Here is a 17,160-nt window from a genome sequence, read left to right as displayed (position 1 = left end):
AGTGACATATTATGAGCCCAAACATCACTCTTCCTTTTATCACTTTGCCCTTAGTGGCTGGTGAGGGGTAGAGGGGGGGACTGTCTGCCAGTGCCTAAGAGACTTGGGTTTGATCCCTGGTTTGGGAAGATCTCCTGGAGCTGGGCACGGCAACCTACTCCAGTATTCTTGCCTTGAAGAATCCCGTGGACAGAGGAGTCTGGTGGGCTACAGCCCATAGGGTCACAAAGAGTCCGACACAACTGAAGTGACTTAGCAAACACACACACGTTAGTGGCCATAGATTTTCTTTTACTTTTGGCTAATGTTGTATTTGTTTCTGTTTGTTGCTAAGTCATGTCCGACTCTTTTGTGACTCCATGGACTGTAGCCTACCAGGTTCCTCTGTCCATGGGATTCTCCAGGCAAGAATACTAGAGTGGGTTGACATTTCCTTCTCCAGGGGATCTTCCAAACCCAGGGATTGAATGTGTATGTCCTACATTGGCAGATGGATTCTTTACCACTGAGTCACCAGGGATGCCCTAATTATTATATACATGCATTTTAATTCAATATTATTATTATAGTATTCTGATTGACACATTTGTTTAGAAAAAAACTTTTAACATTTGAAAGATAATATTTTCATGATTTAAGGAATATACTGGAGAAGGCAATGGCAACCCATCCCAGTACTCTTGCCTGGAAAATCCCACGGACGGAGGGGCCTGGTGGGCTGCAGTCCATGGGGTCGCTAGGAGTCCGACACAACTGAGTGACTTCACTTTCACTTTTCACTTTCATGCATTGGAGAAGGAAATGGCAACCCACTCCAGTGTTCTTGCCTGGAGAATCCCAGGGACGGGGGAGCCTGGTGGGCTGCCGTCTATGGGGTCGCACAGAATCAGACACGACTGAAGTGACTTAGCAGCAGCAGCAGCAGCAAGGAGTATACACTGCACACTATTTTTCCATAACACTGTACGTGGAGCATGACAAATGACACATTTTATGCCCTGATGAGACTAATACCATACTGAGGAAGAGAAAGGTACACGAATATTTAGGTGAAAATAACTAAAGAATTATTATCAGTCAAGTAAGAGGGATTGGGGGCAGGAGGAGAAGGGGACGACAGAGGATGTGATGGCTGGATGGCATCATCGACTTGATGGACATGAGTTTGGGTGAACTCCGGAAGTTGGTGACGGACAGGGAGGCCTGGCGTGCTGCAATTCATGGGGTCACAAAGAGTTGGACACGACTGAGCGACTGAACTGAACTGAAGTAGTATAGGTACCAAATAGTAGGAGAATTGAAATGTGGAAGATTCGGTAGACCAGCCAGGCTGAGAATTTAGGTTGAAAGGTCACATGATGGTGATAGTTAGGAGAGATGACTCTGAGGCCAGATAGACCTGGGCTCAGAATCCACTTCTTTTCCTTAAGAAACCTCAGCCTGTCTTATTATGTATAAAATAAGGACAGTGATAATCCCTAATTTTATAATATTGCTGACAGGATAAAGTGGGGGGACTTGTAAAATTCTGGCTCATGGAAATAATTTAATAGATGTTTTAGTAAAAGGAATAGTGAAAGCTAAGGTTATAAAGGAACTGTGACATATTGTAGACAAAATAATGAGGCCATCTAACTATTGCACAGATAGATACTATATATATGATGAGAGCTGTCTCTATGAAGAATCTCCAAGTTTATAAAAAGAAAAGAAAATATCTAAAGGCAGTCATGAAAATGATGAAGAAGGAGGATAAAGAGGAGACGAAAGGGAAGAAAAATAAATACAAAAGGAAAATGAAGAGGAAGATATGCCATCCAAAGAAATGTCTCATAGACTGACAAAAACATTTTCAATGGTAATGAGAAAGCCAAGAGGAAATATAATAGAAGCTCTAACATTTTAATGGAAAATATATGTTAACCTAGAATCATGGCCCACAAACAACTAGCATCTGAAATTAGAATATAGAACTAAGATTTTCTTCAAAAAACAGAATAAATGAAAAAAATAAACACAACTATAAAATAATATAGTTTATGAAAGACAAAAAATTGTCCCAGAAGGAATCAGGAGTGTCTGAGATGCAAGAAGGATGGCAAGCAAAGAAATTGTTTAATACATATGTAAATCTAAAGCAAGCATGTTCTTAGAATTCATACTATTACTGCTTCTGATAATCGTTGTCATCATCATTATTAATTTGAATTTTTAGTAATGAGAGTGAAGACTTTCAGTTTCAGCACTAACGTGTAAAGAGCTTGGTAGTTATCAGTCCTGTCTTTATTATATGAAAAAGCTGAACAAACTGAAAATCAGTGACTTGGTAAGCATTAAACATATCCAATCTCTTAGCCAGATTAATACATTTTCACACTAAAAAGACTATTTACCAGAGTTTTGAGGGCTTCCCTAGTGACTCAGATGGTAAACAATGCAGGAGACCCAGGTTCGATCCCTGGGTCAGGAAGATCCCCTGGAGAAGGGAATGGACACGACTGAGCGACAAACACTTCCACTTTCCACTTCCACCACAGTTTCTATTACTAATCTCAATGTTTAGCTTTCAAAAACATCAAAAGATAGGCCAAAAAGAAAAGAAAAGGATAAAAAAACAAACCTCTGAGTCTAAACATAAAAGGGAAGTACCAGAATCATATTCAGATATGATACAGATATTGGAATTATCATACTGAGAATGTAAAAATAACATAATTAATATTTTAAGAATTCTAAAGGAAAAAATACACAAAATACATGCACATATGAGTAATCCAAACAGAAATATGGAAACACTAAGAAAGAATCAAAAGGAAATGGTAGAAATATAAACAGTGTAACAGAAATGAAGAATGCCTCTGATCTATAACTGGACATGGTCAAGGAAAGAATCAGTTAGTCTGAAAACTTATCAATAGAAATTTTCCAAGCTGAAAAATAAAAAATAAGATTCCACTATATTTTTTTTGCAGGAAACCCACTTTAATTATAAAATTCAAATAAATAAAGGAAAATAAGAAGAAAACCATACCACACTAAGTAAGTAAGTAAAGTCGCTCAGTCGTGTCCAACTCTTTGCAACCCCATGGACTGTAGCCTACCAGGCTCCTCTGTCCATGGGATTTTCCAGGCAAGAGTACTAGAGTGGGTTGCTATTTCCTTCTCCAGGGTATCTTCCCAACCCAGGGATCGAACCACGGTCCCCAATATTGCAGACAGGCGCTTTACCGTCTGAGCCACGAGGGAAGCCTTAGTGTTGCCGCACTAACACTTAACAAAAGACAGTTAGAGTCGCTTTATCAGTTTCAGACAGAGCAGAATTCAGAATAGGGAAAGGTGAAAGCGAAAGTCACTCAGTAGTGTCTGACTCTTTGTGATTCCGTGGACTATACTGTCCATGGAATTCTCCAGACCAGAATACTGGAGTGAGTAAGCCTTTCCCTTCTCCAGGGGATCTTCCCAACCCAGGGATCGAACCCAGGTCTCCTACATTGCAGGAGGATTCTTTACCAGCTGAGCCACAAGGGAAGCCCAACAGTACTGGAGTGGGTAACCTATCCCTTCTCCAGGGGATCTTCCCAACCCAGGAATTGAACCGGGGTCTCTTGCATTGCAGGCGGATTCTTTACCAACTGAGCTATAAGGGAAGCACATAGGGAAAGTTAACAGGGATTAAAAAGGGCCATGAAATAATGATAATGAGATCAAATCTCCAGGAAGACTTAAAAGTCCTAAATATGTATGCATCTAACAGCACAGCTTAACTACATGAGGCAGAGGCAAAAGGTGATAGAGAACTGAAAACTGATGGGACTGAAAAGAGAAACAGACAAACCCACTATTATATTTAGACTTCAACATCCAACTTTTATCAGGTGATAAATCAAGCAGGCACAAATTCAGTAAGAATAGAATTGACCTGAACAGCTTGATGCAATAGACGTTTATAAAATTCTCCATTTAATAACAACAAAATATATATCCTTTTCAAGTTCACATGGAACACTGACTGAGAGACCAATTTCATAACTTTAATATGCAGCTTAACAAAGCTAAAAGAATAGAAATTATATGAAGCATGTTCTCAGAATTCAATGGATTAAATTAAAAGTCAGTGAGGGAAATATAGCTGGAAAATATCCACAAAAATTTGGATATTAAACAACACTCCTAAATAACACATAGGACAAATAAAAAGTCTTAAAAGAAATTTTAAAATATTTTGAACTATGTAAAAATGAAAATACAGCATCAAAATTTGAGAGTCACAACAAAAGCAATGCTTAGAGGGAAATTTATAGCATTGCATACATATATTATAAGAGGAGAAAGACCTAAAATAAATAAGTAAACAACCTAAGCAGCCATGAAATTAAAAGACGCTTGCTCCATGGAAGAAAAGTGATGGCAAACCTAGACAGCATATTGAAAACTAGAGACATCACTTTGCTGACAAAGGTCCTTATAGTCAAAGCTATGATTTTTCCAGTGGTCATGGATGGATGTGAAAGTTGAACCATAAAGAAAGTTGAGTGTCAAAAAATTGATGCTTTCAAAATGTGGTGCTGGAGAAGACTCTTGAGAGTCTCTTGGATAGCAAGGAGATCAAACCAGTCAATCCTAAAGGAAATCAACCCTGAATATTCATTGGAAGAACTGATGCTGAAGCTCCAATACTTCGGTCACCTGATGAGAAGAGCCAACTCATTGGAAAAGACCCTCATGCTGGGAAATATTGAGGGCAAGAGGAGAAAGGGACAACAGAGGATGAGATAGTTGGATGACATCACCGACTCAACAGACAAGAGTCTGAGCCAACTCTGGGAGATAGTGCAAGACAGAGAAACCTGGCATGCTGCAGTCCATGGGGTTTCAAAGAGTTGGATACGACTTAGGATTTGAAATAGTTCAACTAGAATTCCATCTCCTCCACTAGCTTTGTTCATAGTGATGCTTCCTAAGGCCCACTTGACTTCACATTCCAGGATGTCTGGCTCTAGGAGAGCGATCACATCATCGTGATTATCTGGGTCATGAAGATCTTTTTTGTATAGTTCTTCTGTGTATTCTTAATATCTTCTAAGAAGAGGTGTCTTCTTAATATCTTCTGCTTCTGTTAAGTCCATACCATTTCTGTCCTTTATTGTGCTCATCTTTGCATAAAGTGTTCCCTTGGTATCTCTAATTTTCTTGAAAAGATCACTAGTCTTTCCCATTTTATTCTTTTCCTCTATTTCTTTGCACTGATTGCTGAGGAAAGCTTTCTTATCTCTCCTTGCTATTCTTTGGAACTCTGCATTCAAATGGGTATATCTTTCCTTTTTACCTGCCTTTAGCTTCTCTTCACTTCTTGGCTATTTGTAAGGCCTCCTCAGACAATCATTTTGCCTTTTTGCATTTCTTTTTCTTAGAGATGGTCTTAATCACTGCCTCCTGTACTATGTCACGACCCTCCACCTATAGTTCTTCAGGCACTCTGTTTATCACATCCAATGCCTTGAATCTATTTGTCACTTCCACTGTATAATCATAAGGGGTTTGATTAGATCATACCTGAATGGTCTAGTGGCTTTCCCTACTTTCTTCAATTTAAGTCTGAATTCATGCAAAGATGAGCACAATAAAGGACAGAAATGGTATGGACCTAACAGAAGTAGAAGATATTAAGAAGAGGTGGCAAGAATACACAGAAGAGCTATACCAAAAAATATCTTCATGACCCAGATAACCATGATGGTGTGATCACTCACCTAGAGCCAGACATCCTGGAATGTGAAGTCAAGTGGGCCTTAGGAAGCATCACTACAAACAAAGCTAGTGGAGCTGATGAAATTCCAATCGTGCTATTTCAAATCCTAAAAGATGATGCTGTGAAAGTGCTGCACTCAATATGCCAGCAAATTTGGAAAACTCAACAGTGGTCACAGGACTGGAAAAGTCAGTTTTCATTCCAGTTCCAAAGAAAGGCAGTACCAAAGAATGTTCAAGCTACTGCACAATTGCACTCATCTCACACACTAGCAAAGTAATGCTCAAAATTCTCCAAGCCAGGTTTCAGCAATACGTGAACTGTGAACTTCCAGATGTTTAAGCTGGGTTTAGAAAAGGCGGAGGAACCAGAGATCAAATTGCCAACATCTGTTGGATCATCGAAAAAGCAAGAGAGTTCCAGAAAAACATCTACTTCTGCTTTATTGACTATGCCAAAGCTTTTGACTGTGTGGATAAAAACAAACTGTGGAAAATTCTTCAAGAGATGGGAATACCAAACCACTTGACTGCCTTCTGAGAAATCTGTATGCACGTCAAGAAGCAGCAGTTAGAACTGGATGTGAAACAGCAGACTGGTTCAAAATAGGGAAAGGAGTACGTCAAGGCTGTCTATTGTCACCCTGCATATTTAACTTATATGCAGAGCACATCATGAGAAACGCTGGGCTGGATGAAGCCCAAGCTGAACTCAAGATTGCCAGGAGAAATATCAATAACCTCAGATAAGCAGATGACACCACCCTTATGACAGAACGTGAAGAAGAACTAAATGAGAGTTGGACTCTAAAGAAAGCTGAGTGCCGAAGAATTGATGCTTTTGAACTGTGATACTGGAGAAGACTCTTGAGAGTCCCTTGGACTGCAAGGAGAGCCAACGAATAATTGCTAAAGGAAATCAGTCCTGAACATTCATTGGAAGGACTGATGTTGAAGCTGAAACTCTAATACTTTGGCCACCTGATGCGAAGAACCAATTCATTGGGAAAGACCCTGATGCTGGGAAAGATTGAAGGTTGGAGAAGAAGGGGATGATAGAGGATGAGATGGTTGGATGGCATCACTGACATGATGTCATGAGTTTGAGTAGGCTCCTGGAGTTGGTGATGGCCAGGGAGGCCTGGCATGCTGCAGTCCATGGGGTCGCAGAGAGTTGGACATGACTGAGCAACTGAACTGCACTGAGCAACTGAACAACAACAAAAGTGTCCATTGTATGAAAGAAGAGACAAAGAATGAATGTAAGTCTAACAAAAGCAGAAGAAAACAGTAAAAATTAGAGCAAAAATCAATAGAGTGAAAACAAGATGATATAATAATGAAGTCAACAAAATCAAAAGTTGATTCTGTTGCTATGCCATGCTTAGTCGTCTGACACTTGGCAATCCCATGGGCTGTAACTCACCAGGCTCCTCTCTCCACTGAGTTGTCCAGGCAAGAATATTGAACGGGTTTCCATTTCCTACTTCAGGGGATCTTCCAGACCCTGGATCAAACTGGCATCACCAGTGTTTCCTATTTTGGCAGGCAGGTTCTTTACCACTGAGCCACGTAGAAATCACGTTGATTCTGTTAAAAGATCAATAAAACTGAGAAATCTCTAGCCAAAGTAAGGAAAAATGAGAGAAGACATAAAGTACTAATATCAGAAATTTTAAAATGGGCTACTACTACTGATCAGTTTCAAAGGATAATGAGAATATTATGAACATGTCTATGCCACAAATCTTATAAATTTCTAGATAAAATGAAATAATTACTTGAAAAATACAGTCCACTCAAAGTTCATACAGGGAGAAACAGATAATCTGAATAGGCTTATATGTACTGAAGAAATTGGATCAATAATTAACAACCTAGCTGAAAGAACCATACTCAGATTGACTCACTGCTGAGTTTTATCATACTTCTATAATGTAGTGGGTCTTACGGCAACTCTCTGCAATCTCTTTCAGGAGATCAAAGCAGAATAAATGCTTCCTAACTCATTCTATTGGAGAAGGCAATGGTACCCCACTCCAGTACTCTTGCCTGGAAAATCCCATGGACAGAGGAGCCTGGTAGGCTGCAGTCCATGGGGTCACTAAGAGTCAGACACGACTCAGCAACTTCCCCTTCACTTTTCACTTTCATGCATTGGAGAAGGAAATGGCAACCCACTCTAGTGTTCTTGCCTGGAGAATCCCAGGGACGGGGGAGCCTGGTGGGCTGCCGTCTATGGGGTCGCACAGAGTCAGACACGACTGAAGTGACTTAGCAGTAGCAGCAGCAACTCATCCTATGAGTTGTGTTTATACCAAAGCAAGGTAAAAACATTACAAAAAAACTACAGACTAATAGCTTTTTATGAATATAGATACAAAATCCTCAACAAAAACATTAACAGGTTAAATCCAACTGAATGAAAAGAATAATATGTCTTACCAGGTGAGACTTATTCCAGGTATGCAAGTCTGGTTCAACATTCAGGAAAAAAAAAAAAAAAATCACATCACTAGACTAAGGAAGTAAAATTGTATGATTGTATAAACTGATGCCAAAAAAAGCCATTGACAAAATCTAACAGCTATAAATAATAAAGTCTCTCAGAAAAGTGGGAATAGAGGGAAAATTTATCAACTTGATGAACATGTATTAAAAAAAAACTACAACTATCATTATACTTAATCATGAGAAACTGGATGCTTTCTCCCTAACTTCATGATCAAGACGTGTGCTCTCACCACACTTATTAATGTCATTCTGAAAGTCATAGCCAGAGCAATAAGATGATAAGATTAAATATAACATAAACGAAATGGAATCAAAGACAAAACTATCCTTGTTCACAGATGACGTGATTGCCTACATAGAAAATTCCAAAGAACCTACAAAAAATTTCCTGGAGCTAATAAGCAAATATAATGAGTTTCCAGGGCAAAAGGTTGAGATATAAAACCTATTTTTGCTATCCTGAATCCCAGCAATGAGCGATTGAAATTTGAAAATAGAAGCTTGACACTATTTACAAAAGCACCAAAAAAAAAAAAAAACTTTGTTACCAATTCAACAAAATATGTACAGGATCTATGTGTAGAAAGCTACAGAACTCTGATGAAAGATATGAAAGATGTAAATACATGCACAGATAGAAGGGTATGTATTGTTGGAATATCAATATTGTTAAGATGTCAGTTCTTCCCAACTTCACCTATAAATTTGACGTAGTTCCATGGGCAATATGGAGCTACAAGGACCCTCAGGTAATAAGGACAGAGTGAGCTGCCTCCTTGATCATTTTCTTTTGGCTCGTATCAGGGTCTCAGCCATTTGGGTGTGACTATTTTATCACAAACAAATGAGAAATCTAAGTCCAAAAAAACATAAGAAAGAAGAGATAAGCTATTGATGCCCTGACTCAGTTTATCCAAGCTACTCATTTCCAGGCTGCCTAGTCTGACTTCCAGAGCTGTATCCTTTTTCTCCAGTTCCCTAGGAAAGTTGTCATCAGGCTCAGTGATCTTGTGCCTCAGAGCACTTCACCAGAAGCTTGAGTACCATGTCAAAACAAGCTCTGATATTCCCTTGTAGATTAAAAAATTCCTCAAGGCTGTAGAGAACCATGTAAGAAAGAGAAATTATGAAAAGAGCCGATGTTAAATAAGGTTTTATTTGTTTGTCAGAACTGCCATAACAAAGTACAACAAACCAAATGACTTAATGGGGATCTAATTTCTCATAGTTCTGGAGTCTGGAAGTCCAAGATCAAGATGTTAGGAGCGTTAGTTCCATCTGAAGGGTGAAAGATAATCAGTTCCATGCTCTTAGCTTCTGGTGGTTTTATTGTCAGTCTGTAGTATTCCTTGGCTTCATCCCATGCATCACTCCGATCTCTGCCTTCACAGTCACATAGCATTTCAAACACATGTCTGTGCTCAGAGTTTCCCTTTTTATAAGGACACAGGTCACACTGGATTACGCCAACCTTAATGACTTCATGTTAATTTGATTACCTCCTATCTCTCCAGATAAGCTTTCATCCTGAGGTGCTGGGGGTTAGGATTTCCACATATGAATAAAATTCAATTCACAACAAAGATCAGTGAGACTTAATGTTGATAAGTATATGAAGCTGGCTTTGTAATGTGCAATCATCAGAACATTTTTTATTGGCTCCTAGTGCGTTTCTAGTAATAATGCATGTTTTCAGAAGTTAGAAGATCAATTTTCACCTATACCAGGCTAATAGAATGTGGTGTGGTAAATAACTTAGTAATGCACAGGATATATCAATGAATATAAAGTCAGTGAATCCACTGAAAACATAAAACAAACATGTTTAGACAATATTCATCCCAACATATTTTGAAAAGCCCCGAATCATTCTGAATTTAGAAACTGACAGACCATGCAGTGTCTTTAATACTGAATGTAAATTGCTGATTGGGGCCTTTCTATGCTTCTTTCACCAACCTTCCCCTGTGGCTCAGTGGTAAAGAATCTTTCTGCAATTCAGGAGACTTGCAGGAGATGTGGGTTCCATCCCTGGAGTGCGAAGATCTCCTGAAGGAGGAAATGGCAACCCACTTTCGTATTCTTGCCTAGAAATCCCCATAGACAAAGGATCCTGGAGGGCTACATGGGGTCGCAAAGAGAGGGACATGACTGAGCAACTAAATAACAACGCTTCTCTTATGAACAAGCAGGAGAATCCACACAAAGAAGGATAAGGAAGGTATTTTATTTATTTCCTTCTATGTCTTATAACTCTAGACCTTGGGCTTTATCAACCAAAATATGAGGCAGCCGATCAATCAATTATAAACATGTTGCTCATTGATGTTGCCAGAGAAATTCTCTCCTTATTCCAATTCTATTTTCCAAATCCAGGCAATGAGAGTGACACACTTTCCCCCGAAGGTATGGTCTCTCCGTTGTGGATGGAGTCAAAAAAGACAAAGGCACAACTTCCAAGGACCTTATTCTCTATTGGAGAATACAGTTAAAGACATTTCTATAGTAGACATTTTTCCTTTGTGCTTGTCTAGAATCGTTACATATCCTTCTTCATTTTTGGTAATGTTCTGTATTTTGAGTTCTAGCTTGTAAAGACAGAACAAAAATCATACACTCCACTCCCTTTAGGTCAGTTGCTGGTAGACGGTCTAGGTTTCGCCAGTCCTTAGTACCCAAGCAAATGAGAAGATAGAAGAAACAAATGTCAGGGGTGGGGGGGCAGAGTCAGTCACCTGGCAGGTGTGAGGACAGGCACATAGAATCCCAGGGTCGCAGTTCAAAGTGTCATATGACTGAGTGCTTGTGGTCTCTGGTATTATTGCCAGAGACCACACAACGTGGTTGGAAATTGTGACCAGTATAACATAGTCTTAGGGTTCAGAGCTTTAGTACTCTTGGAAATTCTAGAAGTGCTTATAACATTCAGTAAGGTGTTCTTGCCTGGAGAATCCCAGGGACAGGGGAGCCTGGTGGGCTGCTGTTCTTGGGGTCTCACAAAGTCGGACACGACTGAAGCGACTTAGCAGCAGCAGCAGCAGCAAGCCTTTTGATACCAAAGAGTAGCCTTTTATTAGTATCTGAGACTCTCTGAACAATAATGTAATCAACTGAAATGTCAATGACTGTGAAGGAAAAAAAAATTGGTAAGAGAATGAAATGTTCTCCAGACTTCATTGCTCACAACTCCTCCAAGGAATTTTAAACTTGAAGGGACCTCTGTTCAGCATATTTTAAAATGACACCCGATTTCTTTATAGGAGCCTAAACACTTGCCTGGTGGCTCAGATGGTAAAGCAACTGCCTGCAACATGGGAGACCTGGGTTCAATCCCTGGGTCAGGAAGATCTCCTGGAGGAGGAAATGGCAAGCCACTCCAGTATTCTTGCCTGGAAAATTCCATGGAGCCTGGTGGGCTACAGTCCATGGGGTCGCAAGAGTCAGACACGACTGAATGACTTCACTCTCAAACACTACAGTGCGATTTCTGTAACATAGTACATATTGACATTTTAAAATGATAACCTTGTAAGCAAGACAGCAAAAGAGACACAGATGTATAGAACAGTCTTTTGGACTTTGTGGGAGAGGGAGCGGGGGATGATTTGGGAGAATGGCATTAAAACATGTATAATATCATATAAGAAATGAATCACCAGTCCAGGTTCGATGCAGGATACAGGAAGCTTGGAGCTGGTGCACTGGGATGACCCAGAGGGATGGTATGGAAGGATGGTATGGGAGGTGGGAGGGGGGTTCAGGATTGGGAACACGTGTACACCCGTGGCAGATTCATGTTGATGTATGGCAAAACCAATACAATATTGTAAAGTAATTAGCCTCTAATTAAAATAAATAAATTTAATTTTAAAAATAATAAATAAATGAAACTGTTATATAGTACTCTTTTAAATGTATGCAGTGCAAATATATACTTTTGGAAATGTACCTCTTCATGAACCAAATAGGGTTTTTTAATGCTTTAATTAGTTTATATGCCTGTGGGTAAACATAATAAAAATCCTAGAGTCAGTTTTTGGATGTTTTATGTTCAGTCGCTCTGTTGTGTCCAATTCTGTGAGATCCCTGTGGACTGTAGCCCACCAGTCCATGGAAATTCCCCTCTGTCCATGTAAATTCCCAAGCAAGAATACTGAAGTGGGTTGCTATTTCCTCCTCCAGAGGATCTTCGCTACCCAGAGATTGAACTCAAGACTCCTGTGTCTCCTGCATTGCAGGCAGGTTCTTTAATCTGAGCCACCAAGGAAGCCAGTCTATTCTGTTATTATTTTTTATTTTAATATTTATCAATTCTGAGAAACATTGTTCATGTAAATAATTAGAGGGTAATTGAAAGAATTGTACTAGAGCAATTTCATTTATTTCTTTGAACATCTTATGAATTATACATCAAAATGACATTGAGAGACCTAATTGAATTCCCAGATAATATATTATAGACCACTATGACATTCATTTATTTCAGTTTCTAGAATAGATCCCCAAATGACCTTTCCAAGAAGTATCAAATAACTATTAATTACATTAGTTATAGATTTCCACACTAAATTCAATTAACTCAGAAAACTTTGAAAAATCAAGGGGTTTTTCTGTATGAGATCTTTACCAATACAATGTTTCTGATAAAAGGTTTTAATTTTATTATGTGTATACAAAATCTTTTTTTCAAATCTTGGAGACGTAGTAGTGTCTTCAACCTATGGAAAATATATACCTTATTATTTAAATTTGTAAATCAAACCCTCACTGTCATTTCAAATATAATTAATCTTATTTTATTTTAGAAAAATACTTACTTTTTAGTTTCAGAGAAGTGTTAATAAAGTATTTTAAGAAGTACCATAAAAGCCACTGAAAAATGAATTGCAGCATATACGTGAAACATAGACTAGTAAAATCAGTAGAGAGTAAAAAGATGTAGAAATAATTTAACCAATTTATAAATTATAAATCCATTTTTATAAATTAGAAAAACAAGATAATATATCATTATACTTTTTTCATGCTTAATTTGTAATGCTAAACCAGTAACTAAAATTATTACTGATAGAGCATGATGTAAGATAAAATATATTTTTATGTGCGAGTACAATGTCAAATTCAAATGTTTGGCTTTCGATAAAAAACAAGAGTTTATAATAAAAACCTGTAATAATGGCAGTAAGTTTATACTTTTTATATGCATTAAAGCTAGTGGATAATAATGAAACATAATAAAAATTACAACATATAGTCTATAAGGCTTTTTTTTTTTCTCAGAATGAGACAGAAAATGTTAAATGAAGACAGTATAGAGAGTTCTTTAAAAACTAAGAATAAAACCACCATATGACCCAGCAATCCCACTCCTAGGCATATACCCTGAGGAAACCAAAATTAAAAAGGACACATGTATCCCATTGTTCATCGCAGCACTATTTACAATAGCTAGAACATGGAAGCAACCTAGATTTCCATCGACAGATGAATGGATAAAGAAGTTGTGGTGCATATACACAAAGTAATATTACTCAGCCATAAAAAGGAATACATTTGAGTCAGTTCTAATGAGGTGGATGAACCTAGAACCTAATACACAGAGTGAAGTGAGTCAGAAAGAGAAAAATAAATATCGTATTCTAACACATATACATGGAATCTAGAAGAATGGTACTGAAGAACTTATTTACAGGGCAGCAATGGAGAAACAGACACAAAGAAAAGACTTACGGACATGGGGTGAGGGGAGGAGAGGGTGAGATGAATGCAAAGAGTAACAGGGAAACTTACATTACCATATGTAAAATAGATAGCCAAAGGGAATTTGCTGCACTCAGGAAACTCAAACAAGGGTTCTGTATCAACCTAGAGGGGTGGGATGGGGAGAGAGATGGGAGGGAGGTTCAAAAGGGAGGGGATATATGTATACCTATGGCTGAATTATGTTGAGTTTGACAGAAAACAACAAAATTCTATAAAACATTTATTCTTCAATAAAAAAATTAAAGTATTAAATGATTTATGAAATGAAATAGTGAACATTTAGTAAAGTTGGAATAATAGGTCAAAACTGTGATTTGATGAAATCAGTTTTGTTTACTTTATTGGCTAATGTACATTCAAATTAAAAGAAATTATGTATGAGTTTTGCCCATGGATTCTATTCAATGTATATGAGATAGTCAAAGTGCATCTAGTCAGTCATCTATCACTGATGCTGCGCTGATGTTGCAAGAGATTGTTTCTAAGAGAAAATAAAACATTTTAGAGATGAGTGTTAAGAATCTCTGAAAATAACTTGTGTTTAAATGTTTTTACACTTGGGTTTAAATGTTTTCAAACCATTTTTTTTTTTTTTTTGCATTCAGTTATTTTATTCTTATGCTTTCTTAGCATGGCTCTACTAGTACCCTTCCTTGAGAGCCATGCAATCTTTGACATTGTTCGTCTGAACTTATTAAATGGGTAGTTTCCATGTCTCCATTCCACCATGTATCCAGATTTAAAACATCCTAACAATACCTTGCTGGCAATGCCTCATTTCAGCATTAAGAAACAGGTTTGTAAGACAGGAAATGAGGAGCAGCCTTAAAGATATGTGTTCTTAATTAAACACAATAGTAAGTTTTTTCTTTGTCCCTCTTCTTGGCAATGGAGAGATTTTTTATACACCCTGGAACATTAAAATGTCTGAAAGTTAACTGAACTGATGGATTCCCTTAAATGTATCCTTGCTAGAATATCCTTGGGCATGTATTTTCCAACATGAATGCACCTGTGATAGGGTAGATGGGTTGAGGTAGGGAGTGATTTATTTAGATAGAAAAGTTGAAGAAAACCTTTTAGTCCAAGTTTCATGTGAACTGAGACAGGACAGATGAAAATGAGTAGAGATACTAAACGCTTGATTGGTTGGTTTAGCCACTAAGTTGTGTCCAACTCTTGTGACCCCATGGACAGTAGATCGCTAGGCTCCTCTGTCCATAGGATTTTCCAGGCAAGAATACTGAAATGGGTTGCCGTTTCCTTCTCCAGGGGATCTTCCTGACACAGAGATTGAAACTTGAAGACAATTTTAAGCAATTGCTATTGCTAAGTCGCTTCAGTCATGTCCGACTCTGTGCGACCCCATAGACGGCAGCCCACCAGGCTCCCCCGTCCCTGGGATTCTCCAGGCAAGAACACTGGAGTGGGTTGCCATTTCCTTCTCCAATGGATGAAAGTGAAAAGTGAAAGTGAAGCAGCTCAGTCGTGTCCGACTCTTCGCCACCCCATGGACTGCAGCCCACCAGGCCCCTCCGTCCATGGGATTTTCCAGGCAAGAGTGCTGGAGTGGGGTGCCATTGCCTTCTCCGAATTTTAAGCAAAGAAAATGCAAATACAAAAGTCCTAAAATGAGGATGAACTTGTCTTGTTCAAAGAAATGAAGGCTAGTGTGGATGGGAGGGAGATACGGAGAAATTGACAGTGAGGCTGGTGGTGGAAGGACACAGAAAGTGACACCATCTAAGTGAATAAGTAAAGAAGTCTGTTGAAGTTGAAATGCAATGAGAATCCACAGAAGAGTTTTCAAGAATTTCCTGATCTGATTTATACTCTAAAGGTATAATTCTGAGGCTCCTCAGTGAGAAGTAATGATAGACAAGAGAGATAGAGAAAGGTAGAACTGAAGGTCACTTTGGAAGAATAGCCAACAGGATTTGCTGATGAACAGAATTTTCAAGGTATGCAAGGGGTAGAAATTGTAATTGATAACCTGGAATTTGAATTGATGTCAGGTCCAATTATTGAGATGGGAACTACTGGAGAATATACTTAGAGAATTCTATTCTTGTTTGGTATCTCTTCCAATGGGCTTCTGCTAGGTCCTCTCTTTGAGCTCATGTCCCCTTCTATATTATGTATACAAAACCATGCTCTCCATATCCTTGCTAGAACTGACAATCTTTTAAACTTAAGTTCTTGTGGTAGGCATGTACCTGTATCTCACTATGATTTGAGGTTCCCTAATTGTTTTGCCATTTGACATCTTTTGTTAAAATGCTTGTTTTGTTATCCTATTGATCATTTGAATATACTCTTTTATAAAAGATTTGTTTGTCATTGCCAGTTTTTAAAATCACTTTATTTATCCTTTTAAAAAACTGTTTTGTTCAGTTCAGTCACTGAGTCATGTCTGGCTCGTTGTGACCCCATGGTCTAGCAGCACGCCAGACTTCCCTGTCCATCATCACCTCCAAGAGCTTATTCAAACTCTTGTCCATCAAGGTGGTGATACCATCCAACCATCTCATCCTCTGTTGTCCCCTTTTTCTCCTGCCTTTAATCTTTCCCAGCATCAGGGTCTTTTCAAATGAGTCAATTCTTCACATCAGGTGCCCGAAGTATTGGAGTTTCAGCTTCAACATCAGTCATTCCAATATATTCAGGACTGATTTCCTTTAGGATGGATTGGTTGGATCTCCTTGCAGTCCAAGGGAGTCTTCAAGAGTCTACTCCAACACCACAGTTCAAAAGCATCAATTCTTCGGCACTCAGCCTCTTTTATAGTCCAACTCTCGCATCCATACATGATTACTGGAAAAACCATAGCTTTGACTAGACAGACCTTTGTTAACAAAGTAATGTCTCTGCTTTTTAATAAGCTGTCTAGGTTGGTCATAACATTTTTTCCAAGGAGTAAGTGTTTTTTAATTTCACAGGTGTGGTCACCATCTACAGTGATTTTGGAGCCCAAAATAAAAAGTCTTTCATTGTTTTCATTGTTTCCCTATCTATTTGCCATAAAGTGATGACACCAGATGCAATGATCTTAGTTCTGAATGCTGAGTTTTAACCCAACTTTTTCACTCTCCGCTTTCACTTTCATCAAGAGATTCTTTAATTCTTTGCTTTCTG

This window comes from Bos grunniens, chromosome 20 (assembly GCF_055505025.1).
Source record: "Bos grunniens cultivar Pamir isolate PY7600 chromosome 20, Bosgru_T2T1.0, whole genome shotgun sequence".
NCBI classification, from domain to species: domain Eukaryota; kingdom Metazoa; phylum Chordata; class Mammalia; order Artiodactyla; family Bovidae; genus Bos; species Bos grunniens.
This window is presented reverse-complemented; position numbering follows the sequence as displayed.